General features: G+C 36.0%; 1 pseudogene; it reads right to left on the reverse strand.

Moving 5' to 3' along the window:
* Window positions 1–11,712: 11,712 nt before the first annotated feature.
* LOC123459413 lies at window positions 11,713–13,170 on the reverse strand (annotated as a pseudogene).
* Between the last annotated feature and the right edge of the window lie 4 nt (window positions 13,171–13,174).

A 13,174-nucleotide genomic window follows, 5' to 3' on the forward strand; every position in this document is an offset into this window, starting at 1 on the left:
TATGTTATGGTAATAACTGTATAAAAGAAGACTCTTTAGATGTATGATTTTTTTCATCCTCAATCTCATATTATTTGAGGCGTTCACTGAGTTAAATTCTTGTCTCCCTCCCAAGGTATATTAAAATGTTTTTGTACATGAAAATGTGACATGCTTTGGAATCCTTTGGGGTGTTTACCAAGATAATTAACTTAAACTGAAATAAATAATTGACTCTAAAATTAAGTGGGGAATAAACACATGTGTACTCTAATTTGAAACAACTGATATCCTATTCAAAGTAGAATTTTGCAAACAAGCAGGCACAAAGACCATATGAGGATGCACAGGATGGAAATATGACTGAGCTGTTACATACACAATTTACCCACAAAGCACCAAGAATCAAAAAGAATTAATAATGCTCACTCCTGTCACACTGGCATAGAAAACCCCTTCCTACAGATACCATGACTTCAGATTTCCATCTGTGCAATTATGAATTAGTAAGTTTATGTTGGTTAAATAAAGTTATATGCTGTTACTTTTTATGGTTGTTCAAGGAAACTGAGAGATTGTTATTAATACATTTATTAATCTTTCATAATTAAATATACAGCTGGTAGTTGTAGAAAATATCTGCATATTATTAGATCAGCCTGAAAAGTGTAATGCTAAATGCTGAACTGCTCCATGAGATAACCTTTAGAATGTCAAGAGTTAATTAAAGCAAGGATTTATCAAAAGACATGCACTGATTTTGAAATATTATTCATCATTAATACATCAGAAATAACAAAAACCTTGTTTTGAATTGCACATAAATGCCTTTATTTTAGCTGTTTAACCTGAAATGCAGGAAGCAATATGATAATTTATTACCTGTAATTTTCTTAAGGAATAACCCAGGGAGATGCTAACATGTTTATGAAATATAAAAATTAACATCTGTACACAAACCTCTTGCTTATTTATTTGAAACTATTTCATTTAGCCCAGGCTGACCTTGAATTCACCATGAGATTGAGTCTGACCTTTAACTGAACCTTTGTGCCTCAGCCTCCTGTGTTGCAGCCACATGACTTTTTTCACCAGACTCAGCTTTGCATAAATGTTTTGAATATTACTTTTTATCTTTGAAGAATACCAACAGTTTGAAAACCAAAGGACTGTTATCCAGAATTTTATATACATTATATTTACAAAACTCTTTGTAAAACAGAATTTTCTTCCACTTATTACAACTTACATTTAAACTATATATTACCAGTGGTGATAGGAGTTGAAAACTCATGCCATTGGTGTAAATATACCTAATATCAGCTCTACTTAACTAACAAATTGTGGTTTCATAATTGGCAATGTAGGCAAAAATGTTTAACATAAATTTAATTAGAAATGAAGACTTTTTTTTTTTTTTTTGATTTTCCGAGGTAGGGTCTTACTCTAGCCCAGACTACTACCTCTGCCTCCTGAGTGGGGAGATTAAAGGCATGCACCACCACACCCGGCTAGAAATGAAAATTTTTTGTGTAATTTGCATATTTTATTTTCAAATATGAAACAAATAATATATACACAAAGATATTTTTACTAAAGTTCAGGCAACAAAAAATTGGTGAAAAGAGAAATATTGCATTGGTGGGGCTGTTTAACAATATTTCTAGGTATAAATTCCATTTTATCATCTATGTGGGAATTACCACATTTTTTATTAAATTTTTAAATGTTATGTTGTGAAAGAATCTTAACATAAGGAAAATTTTACTATCTTCTATTAATATAAACATAGATGTGGAACTAAGTTTAATAATCTATGTGGTACTCTAAACTACATACGTGTACATGTGTTCACTGTTAGTGAAATAAATAGTAACAAGTGCCATTTACCACACAACCAACAAGCATCCAGTCAGTGCAATATGCATATATCACTTCAATCCTATGATAAGAACATAGTAAAATATTCCAGAAATGGTGACTTCACTGTGTAGCAGTGGATGACAGTAATTTAATTTAAGATTTCTTCCTCCATCTCCCAATTGCTAGCATTTCAGGTGAGCGCCAACATTCCCAATTTTATGTGGTGCTGTGGATCGAATCCAGAGCCTGGCTATTTTTTCTAGAATTTTTTCTAGAAATTTCATCACAACCTGTCAAGACAGACAGACACTCTAAAGAAATAAATTGATCACCATATATGCTTTTCTTAAGACCCATATGACATTTAGGAGGTCATTGATATCACAAATTATTTAGAAAATGTGACCTTTTGTTTTCTATTGTAATATGGGATAGGACTGAGTATGAAATTACTACCTAATCAATATAAAATATATACTTTCTTTGTAATTCTAAGTGTTTTTTTCCAAATGTTTTCTTCCAAAGTTTTATACATACAAATATACATCCCTTACAGACATACACACACACACATTTGTGTGCATGAACACATATACACACACACACATGCACACACACACACACACACACACACACACGATTAATGTCTCTAAATATAATCAAAATTTCTATTGAGATTTTATGAAGCAAAGTCATGAAAGTTAGTCAAACTAATATCCTAGGACATACATATAATGTAAGTTAACTAGGATAGGACATGGGCCCACATGCACTGAAACAAATAACAGAAGGGTAAGCAAAATGAAACAATAAGCAACTAAAAGTCACTCAAGCATAAAAATCAAATAGGAGAAGGATAATTTTAAAGAACACTCACATAAAATAAAATTAGCACTCAAATATCAAACTGAATGATTCACTCTAGATTCAAAACATCACTATTTTTAAAAGATGAGGCTGGAACCACTTCACTTTTTTCAAAATAAGAATCCTCAAAACAGATTAAAACAGATTCAAATGTACTTAGGAAATAATCAAATTGCAAAATTAAAATAAAGGAGCAAATAATAAAGTTTTCCTACTTTACTATGCCTCAGAGGAAAGGCAAATCTGTTCTGTGACAGCAAGAATATTAGGATATTGTAAAAACATATAAAACAATATAAACAATTCATTGGATTTAAGATAAGAAAATGTAGTTTAGCTTTTTTTTTTTTTTTGGACTAATAATAAGATAGGAGGAAACTTGTAGTTTCCTTAGCAGGGATAGATTACTTGTCTTATATTGTCTTATATTTTCTAGCTCAAAATACACAGTCTGGGTAAATGAGGACTCAAGGCTCTTATTAACACTCCAAGTCTAGTGTCCCAACACAGCTCTGCATTCTGAACTTGATTGATTAGACTGCTATTGCATGTTTTCCCCTAAGATTTCCAGAGTCTTTGCAGAGAATTTTAAACATGGTCAAGCTGGTGCTCTAAACTGAAAGCAAAGAATTCATTTGAAAATTACAAAGAGAAATGAAAAGTGTAATGGAAGCAAGAGGTGGGCTAGGGAGAATGGTGATGGAAAATAAGAAACAGCCAGGCATGATGACCTAAGTCAATCATTCAATAGAAGCATTCAGCTTTTGAAAGGGCAATTGCTTTCTTACCAAATATAACCAAACACTTCTCTGGTAATGATATCTCCTTCCAACAGACAAATGTTTTGCTTAGGAAAATACATGGCATTGACTGTGCTCACCCATTTGTGACATAGTCTTAATTATACTTGGATATGTCAGTAGTTAAGAGGAATGCTTCACATATTAGCTTTCTCCTCCTTCATGATCATCTTCATTCTTTACTTATACTTATTGTAAAACTCACTTCAAGTTCATTAGGTTTCAAAACTGACTGCCACATTTTAATTACAATAATGTTCCCCACACACAGCTCCCATGAATACCCACTGTTACTAAGCAGAAACTCTATTTAGATTAATAGTGCATGTTATTTGTTTGTTTTTAGATGGAATCTGTGGAACATGTTTCTATGTGGTACCAGCGTTAAGAACTACTGATACACTGGGCTGGAGAGATGGCTTAGCAGTCAAGGGATGCCTGCAAACACAAAGGACCCTGGCTCAATACTCCAGGAACCGTATAAGCCAGAGGCACAGGGGCAGGCACATGCATCTGGAGTTCACTTGCAGTGGCTGGAGGTCCTGGTGCACCCCCTCTGTCTCTCACTTCCTCTTTCTTTCTGTCAAATAAATAAATAAATAAAATATTTGAAAAGGAACTACTGATATAGCAGAGAAAGACAAAATTTAAAACAAATCTCAGGTTAAGACTGGGAAACCAGGTGAATATCTACTGAACATGGGCTTGTTTGTTACAAGGAGATAATAAATTTGACTTTCAATCAACTGTTGTCTTGTCCAGAACAAGCAAGATTGAAATTGATGATGGTCTTTAAAGTTGAAGGAGTTAGATTGTTATAAACTATCTTTTCCCTGCGTATATATTGAAAGTATGCTGTTACCATGAATTCCTTCTTCAATGTTTTTAATGTTTTTAATTTTGATTTGTTTTTAATGAAATATTAACATACCATATGTAAATATATCAGCATGTTATTAGGATAAAAATATTTAATCATGAAAAGAACATATTTAATTTTGTTGGGCCATTCAAATTATGATTTACATTTTTTTCATTTTTTACACATGAATGTTAATGGCATAGAGTTGGGTAAGCAAATATTACAAAAAATCATGAGTTAATATTTTAAAATTATACTGTGTGAAATAAGTCGTCTTTTAAAAAATTATTAATTAGTTTTGTATTCAGCAAATACAGTCAGGTTGGTACCACTGTTAGGCTTATCCATGACCTACCCCCTCCTCTTGGCCCCTCCTTGTTGAGGTACATGGGTCATGCATTGTGGAGTTAGCCCACAGTGATGGGTAGGATAAATGTCTCTTCATATCATGACCCAACACGTGGCTCTGACATTCTTTCTGCCACCTCTTCTGCAAAATTTCCCTGAGCCATGATGGGTTCATATTTGTTCTGCTTCAGTGGTAAGGTGTTGGGGGCCTCTGGATCTCTGAATTGGTAGGAGTTGATTTTTCTCTGTGTTGATATCCATCCCCCTTGTACTGGTGCCCAGCACACCAGGAAAAGACCAACCTTATAGTTTCACCAATTGTTCGTCGATTCACCAGGGGCCCTTTTGAGGTATGATGGGGTGGCCCTCTCCTCAGGATCTACATCTATCTGAAAAAGAGAAGCATATTCTCCAACAGAGAGTAAGTTAGCACCAGGACAAATGGTATAGCCCTTACTTTTGTATAGAGAATTTAATAGGTGTCGGCCCTCTTGTAACCCAAGATTGATGGTAGCTGGATAATGGAGAGTGGGCTTATGTTTGGATATGGTTCTGACTTGTTTCCCAGCTCTAGTTATGGGTCCTGTACCACTAAGGAGATCAGTTAGCCAAAACAAGAGCAGTTGGTTCCCCACCATGGCTGTGTGCCACTATTGCACTTGTGTGGGCATCACAACAGGTTATTTGTTGTTAAGTAGGTTAGACCATGAGTTGCTTGGACAGATATTGGAAATTTTCCCCCAGTCACCCATATGACAACTTCTGACACTAGACATGCTGACTGTCTGGAAACTGACTCTCTTCTAGCTTCTAGCCATGGCATTCTATTTGACATGTTGACCTCATAACGTGTCTTCAGCAGTAGGGTCTTACCACTAAGCTTTAATGTGTCATCAAGTGCTCTGACAGAAATCTGTCTTTCTTTTAGGAAACCTTGTACATAGCTCTCTCTGATCAAAAGCTCACTGTAGATGATAGCCACATGCTGTTATTGGAAGTTACAGGTCAGTGCCCCCTAAGAAAAGAAGGAAAAAAATAACTATATACAAGAGTTAGAGAGAAGAGAGAGAAACAGAGAGAGAGAGAGAGAGAGAGAGAGAGAGAGAGAGAGAGAGAGAGAGAGAAAGAGAGGGAAGGAGGGAAGCCGTAGAATATTAACGTTAGTCTTCATCATACTCTCTCCAGTGTCTTGTGGTTCAGGTGTTCCCTCGAAGGGCCTGGTGGAGGTTCAGCCATTTGGTCTGCCTTTTAGGAAGTAGAATTTTTATGGTACCATTGCTGTTTGGGTCTAGATTTGTGTTTCCTACCCATCCATTGCCCTATCCTCCCTCCTCATCTATCCTATTGTCTAATCCATGAGATACTTGCTGGGTATGTAAGGTATCTTTGGGCAGATTCAGGTTAGGTGCTGTAGATGAGTGAGACTATGTGGCAATTCTTTTTCTGTAGTTGGGTAATGTTAACTGACAATGATCTGCTCCAGGTTCAACCATTTTTCCTCAAATTTCATTGTGTCATTTTTTTCTTACTGCTGTATAGAATTCCATTGTGTAGATATACCATGTCTTAGTTATCCATTCTTCTAGTGATGAACATCTGGGTGATTCCAGCTCTGGGCTACTACAAATTGAGCTGCTACAGTCATGGTTGAGCAAATATCTTTGGCCTGTGCTTTGAAGGTTTTAGGGTAGATGCCCAGTAAGGGAACAACTGGGTCTGTTGGTATCTCTATAGTCAGCTTTTTCAGGAGTCTCATTATTGCTTTCCAAAGTGCTTGTACCATCTTACAGTCCCACCAATGGTGGATGAGTGTTCCTACTTCTCCACATCCTTGTCAGCATTTATTTTCATTTGATTTTTTGATGTTTGCTATTATTACTGGGGTAAGGTGGAATTTCATGGTTGTGTTAATTTGCATTTCCCTGATGATTAGGGATGATGAACATTTTCTTAAGTGTGTGTTTGCCATTTGTGTTTTTTCCTCTGTGAACTGCATGTTCAGCTCTTTGCCACATTTAGTGAGTGGAGTGTTTGACTTTTTACTGTTTAGATTTTTGATTTCTTTGTAGATTCCAGAGATTAGGTCTTTGTCAGTTGGATAACCCACAAATATTTTCTCCCATTCTGTGGGTAATCTATTGGCTTTGCTTATTGTATGCTTCTCTGTAAAGAAACTCTTCAACTTCATGTGATCCCATTGGTTGAGTGACTGCTTAAGATCGTAAGCTACTGGGGTTTTCTTTAAGAAGTCTTTTTCCAGTCCTATATCATGGAAAGTTCCTCCTATATTTTCTTCCAGTAGTTGTTGACTTTCTGGTCTTATATTGAGGTCTTTGATCCATTTGGACTTGAGAGGAGTGCATCACGAAATGTTTGGATCAAGTTTCAATTTCCTGCATATGGCTATCCAATTTTTCCATCACCATTTTTTGAAGATGCTGTCTTGTTTCCAGCCTATATTGTTAGGGCCTTTGCGGAATATCAAGTAGCTATATTTTCTTGACTCAAAGTCTGGGTCCTCAAGTCTATTCCATTGGTCTATACTCCTGTTTTTATGCCAGTACCATGCATTTTTTATCACCATGGCTTTGTAATGTAGCTTTAGATCAGGTATGGTCATGCCTCCAGAGGTATTTCTTTTGCTGAGGTCATGGTTGGATATTCAAAGCCTTCTGCCTTTCCATATGAAATTTGAGATTATTTTTTCTATCTCTGTGAAGAACACTGTAAGGATTTTAATTGGAATTGCATTAAATATATATATTGCCTTTGGTAGGATTTCCATCTTCACAATGTTCATTCTGCCTATCAAGGAGCTTGTTTTTTTTTTTTTTTTTTTTTTTTTTTTTTTTATGTCTTCATTGTTTAGCTCTTTCACTTCCTTGGTTAACATTATTCCAAGGTATTTTGTTGTTGTTGTTGCTATTGAAAATAGGACTATGTCCCTTATTTCTTTCTTTGTTTCTTTGTCATTTGCATATAGAAAGGCTACTGATTTTTGTGCATTGATTTTGTATCCTGCTACTTTGCTATAGGACTTAATCACCTTCAGGATTTGGGGATGGAATCTCTCAGGTCTCTTACATATAGAATCATGTCATCAGCAAATAGAGCTAACTTAACATCTTCCTTTCCAGATTATATCCCTTTTATTTCCTTCTCCTGTCTTATTGCTTGAGCTAGGACTTCCAGTAGTATATTGAAAAGCAGAGGTGAGAGTGGACAACCCTGTCTTATTCCTGATCTTAATGGGAATTCCTGCAGTCTCTCTCCATTAAGTATTATTTGGACATTCAGAGTTTTGTATGTCGCCTTTATTATGTTAAGATATGAACCAATCATACAAATTCTCTCTAATATTTTGATCATGAAGTGATGTTGTATCTTGTCAAAGGCCTTTTCTGTATCTATTGAAATGATCACGTGTTTTTTATGTTTAACCTTTCTTATGTGGTGCATTACATTGACAGATTTTCATATGTTGAACCACCCCTGTTTTCCTGGGATGAATTCCACTTGGTCAAGATGGATAATGCTTTTGATGTGTTGTTGGATTTGGTTTGCAAGGGTTTTGTTCAGGATCTTTGCATCTAAGTTCTTCAGGGAAATTTTGTGGCATCTTTGCCTGGTTTTGGAATTAAGTTGATACTAGCTTCATAAAAGGAGTTGGGCAGCTTTCTCTGTTCTACAATTGTGTGGCACACTTTAAGGAAGATTGGTTGGAGTTCTTCTATGAAGGTTTGACAGAATTTAGTGGATAAGACATCTGGTTCTGGACTCATCTTTTGGGGGAGGTTTTTTATTACTTTTTCAATTTCCATGAGTGTGATGGGTTCATTGAGGTGATTAATCTGCTCTGAGTTTAGCTTTCATAGATCGTATGCAACCAGGAATTTATCCATCTCCTCCACATTTTCCAGTTTTGTGGAGTAGAGGTTTATGAAATAAATGTTGATGATTCTCTAAATTTCACTTATGTCTGTTGTGATCTCTTCTTTTGCATTTTGAATTTGTAATTTTGCATTTGAAATTTTGTAATTTGAAGTTTCTCTTTTCTTTGCTTGATCAAATTGGCCCAGGGTTTGTCAATCTTGTTTATCTTTTCAAAGAACCAGCTCTTTGTTTTGTCAATTGTCTTAATTGTTTCCTTGGTTTCCAATTCATTAATTTCTGCTATGATTTTAATTATTTCTTTCCTTCTTGGGCTATTTAGGTTATATTGTTCTTGCTATTCCAGTGCCTTTAAGTGGATGGTTAGGTTATTGATTTGGGATCTCTCAGTCTTTTTTATGAAGGCATTAGGTGCTATGAATTTTCCCCTGATACTGTCTTCATTATGTCCCATAAGTTTTGGTGCAATGTGCTCTCATTGTGATTCAATTCTAGAAATTTTGCAATTTCATTTTTTATTTCATCCACTATCCATTTATTGTTTAAAAGTGTGCTGTTCAGTTTCCAAGTGCCGTTGTGATTCTTGGTGGGTCTTTTGTTGTTGATTTCTAGAAATATAGCATTGTGATCTTATATCCTGCAGGGAATTATGTCAATTTTCCTAAATATGTGGTGGCAATCTTTATGACCCAGTATATAGTCTATTTTAGAGAATGTTCCATGGGCTGCTGAGAAGAATGTGTGGTCTGTGGATTTGGGATAGAAGGTTCTGTAGATGTCCATTAGGTCTAAGCGATTTATGGTTTTGTTGAGCTCTCTTACTTCCCTGTTGAGTTTCTGTTTGGATAATCTGTCTGTTACTGATAATGGTGTATTGAAGTCCCCAGTTATGATGGTGTTGGTGGTTATTTCTGTTTCATTGTCAAGTAGGTTTTATTTTATGAACTGTGGTGGCCCTGTGTTTGGTGCATACATATTTATGATTGTAATATCCTTTTGATTGATCATTGTCTTGAATAGTAGGAAGTGGCCTTCTTTGTCTTTTATGATTATTTTTGGTATGAAGTCTATTTTATCTGATAATAATATATCTATGCCTGCTTTTTTCTTATTCCCATTTGCTTGGAATATTGTTTTCCAAACTTTCACCCTGAGGAGGTGTCTGTCTTTAGTGGTGAGGTGGGTTTCTTAAAGGCAACAGATTGAGGGTATAATTTTTGATCCATCTTGTTAGCCTGTGTCTCTTGGGTGAATTAAGGCCATTAATATTTAGGGTAATGACTTTGAGATTTGATTTGATCCCTGCCATATTGTGATGATATATGTGGGTTGGTGTTTTCATGGACTTTGAAGTCTTTTATGCCTACTGTGAGGTTGGTTATTGTAATCTGCTTCTTGTAGGCACTTGAGTTTAATTATTTGATTCTTCTCTGTGGAGAATTTCCTGAAATACTGTCTGTAGTTTTGGTTTTGTTTTCATATAATTGTAAAGCTGATTTTTGTCTTGCAAAGCTTTTCTTTCACCATCTATTATGAGGGATACCTTTGCCAGGAAGAGTAGTTTGGGTTGGAAGCCATCGGTTCTTAGACTTTGCAATGTTTCATTTCAAGCCATTCTAGCTTCAGGGTTTCCATTGAGAAATCTGGAGTAATTCTGATGGGGTTACCTTTGAATGTGGTGTGATGTTTTTCCCTAGCTGTTTTCTGGATTTTCTCTTTGGTGGCAAAGTTAAGAGTCTTAATGACAATATGTCTTGGAGAGTTTCTCTTTGGTCCCATCTGTTTGGCGTTCTGTTGGCTTCTTGTATCTTGATGGGCCTTTCTTTTAAGAGACTGGGGAAGTTTTCTTCAATTATTTTGTTAAATAATTTCTCCATATGTTTGGTCTGAAATTCTTCTCCTTCTGGTCTTCCAATGATCCTGATATTATGACATTTAAGTGTATCCCACAATTCCCTCATGTTCTGTTCACAGGAACTTTTGAACTTACTGAAATTTTTGGACTCTCAAACTGTTTCTTCCATCATGTCTTCCAGATCAGAGTTTCTATCGTCCACTTGGATTACCCTATTCTTGAGGGCTTCTAGAAAGTTTTTGTCTTGTTCAATTTAATTTGCATTTTCTACTACTTTTCTATGTATAATTTCTGTCCCTCTGTCAAGCTTCCTTTTCACATCACTTTCTGATTTTCTTGATCATTCTTGGAATTCATCCTTGCTTTTCTTTATGTCCTCATTTAGCATGGCCAGCTGATTTTGAAGGCCTTCTTTTCTTTTTTTTATTTTTCACTCTCCCACTCTCTTAACTGTCTTTACTCCTTCCAATTTCTTTTCTATTAGTTCTTGTTTAGTGATTGCAGCATCCACACGATTATCAGTCCTTTGTTGCTTTCCTGCAAGTTCTACCAGTAGGTTGGTCAGGGTTGCATTGCTCATGGCTTCAATTTGATGTTCTGATCCTAACGAATCTTCTATTTTTTTTCCAAGTATCACAATGTTTATTGATACATGCAAATATATCAAATCAGGGCATGAGCATGACTTGAATAATTAAATAGACTTAATTTCAATACTATAATAAGAGGGACCAATTAAAATTCACACCATTTGTTTCACACCCACAAAAACCACTTCGGGGGCATTAATGATCTGTCAAAGCTGATCAGTTTTGTGCAAGTAAACCATGTTTCTTTTAAAAAGACTTGTGAACTTTCTTAGGATCAAGGATATTAAAATCTAGCACATAAACTGCATTACTAGAGGTAGAAATACAGGCAATATACTATTATAGCAACAATCATCAATTACAGTTAAGAATTTTTCTGTAACAACCAAATGGATAATCAAATATTGTAACAACTCAAGTATACTCTCTAGTATACTCTCTAAACATTAAAGATACTCCTAAAATATTTGATGGTAGACTATGATTAAGACATTCACTACAAAAAAAACCTTGTGTAGAAGGAAATCTTAGTGATGTGCTTCTGCTTTAAATATTGTGAAAACATTGCAGTGGAATGAATTTTCACAGTGGTTAGGTCAAATGCAGTTCCATCATAGCAACAGTATGTTTTGCACAATTTAAGGCTTTGGCTGGTTCTTAATCAGCTTCTTCCTCTTCTTCAGCAGTTTCTAGCTAGGTTAGCCACTGATTCACCTGGAACAAAGCCTTGCCATTTCCTGGAAATTCTTGAATTACGTCTTCTTTCCAAGCCAAGAAAGCATCTTCCTCGATAATTTCCATATCATAGAAATGAACAAAAAAGCTAAGTAACATGCCTTTTGGAAAGTGGCTGTTGCAACAGTGCACTTGCAGAGCATACAGGGCACTGATTTGTAGATCAACATGATCATGAAGGACTTTCTTCATCACTGGCTTGAAAGAAAGCAGCAGTTGTTTTTCCTGCTCTAACTGTTCTTTGGAAGGAGCAGAGAAAGAATCTGTTTCATCACTGGGTGGGTTCACTTCACTAGAACTATAATGTAACAAGCTGGTCATTAAGATGTTCACAAATCCGGGCTGGAGAGATGGCTTAGTGGTTAAGCGCTTGCCTGTGAAGTCTAAGGACCCCGGTTCGAGGCTTGATTCCCCAGGACCCATGTTAGCCAGATGCACAAGGGGGCGCACGTGTCTGGAGTTCATTTGCAGTGGCTGGAGGCCCTGGTGTGCCCATTCTCTCCTCTCTCTCTCTTTGCCTCTTTCTTTCTCTGTCACACTCAAACAAATATGAATAAACAACAACAACAACAAAAAGGTAAAAAAAAAAAGATGTTCACAAATCCTTTTTCTACATGAAGTGGGAGAAATGTTATATTTAATCCATTTATATATAGTTTGAGGGGATGGATCCAACTTAATTTGCTTCAATAGTTCCTTCTCCAATTTGAGGAACGGGAATAAGAAATTTAGTCCCTTTCCTTCCAATATATCCAAGATGGGGTCTTTATTCTGATCAATTTCTGGGAGCATTTTCTACATATTGACCTTGCTTTGTTGAAAAAGTCAAGTTAATCATTCTTGATCTTGTAGTTTAGTGAGTTGCTGAAGACAAAGTAAGAAGAGAGGGAAATGGGTGCCACTCTCCAGGGGTTGAGCCAGTTCTGAGATGCTCACCAGCTCTGAAATGATGTCACCAGCTGCCAACTGGGCTAAATATGATTTCACCAAGGGGATGTCAACCTCCAGTTTGGGGCACTGGTCAAATACATTTAGGAAAGCCTGCATGAAGTTGTCAGTTGGGGCTATTCCTTCCTGTGTAAGTAAACTGATCAAAAATCTTGCTTTTTCTTTATCTTCACCACTTCTATCTAGTGACATGATGATCACTTTGCTTAACATCTCTGGAAGAAAGTGTTTAGAAGCTCTCATTTCTCTCACACCACTGACAGCCTCATTTGCATTTTCACTATTCAGATAGTCTATGACAACAGTTTCAGTTAGTTTGAGAAGTTCTTCTTTTGATGGTGGTGGCTTTTTGCTAGTCTTGGCGGGCTTTTCTTAAATAAATTGTGGATTAGTTTTGAGACCAAGCTGAGGTGTCTGTCCCAGAGGTGGTGTTTGA

The sequence above is a fragment of the Jaculus jaculus genome, chromosome 3 (genome assembly GCF_020740685.1).
Source record: "Jaculus jaculus isolate mJacJac1 chromosome 3, mJacJac1.mat.Y.cur, whole genome shotgun sequence".
In the NCBI taxonomy this organism is placed as follows: Eukaryota; Metazoa; Chordata; class Mammalia; order Rodentia; family Dipodidae; genus Jaculus; species Jaculus jaculus.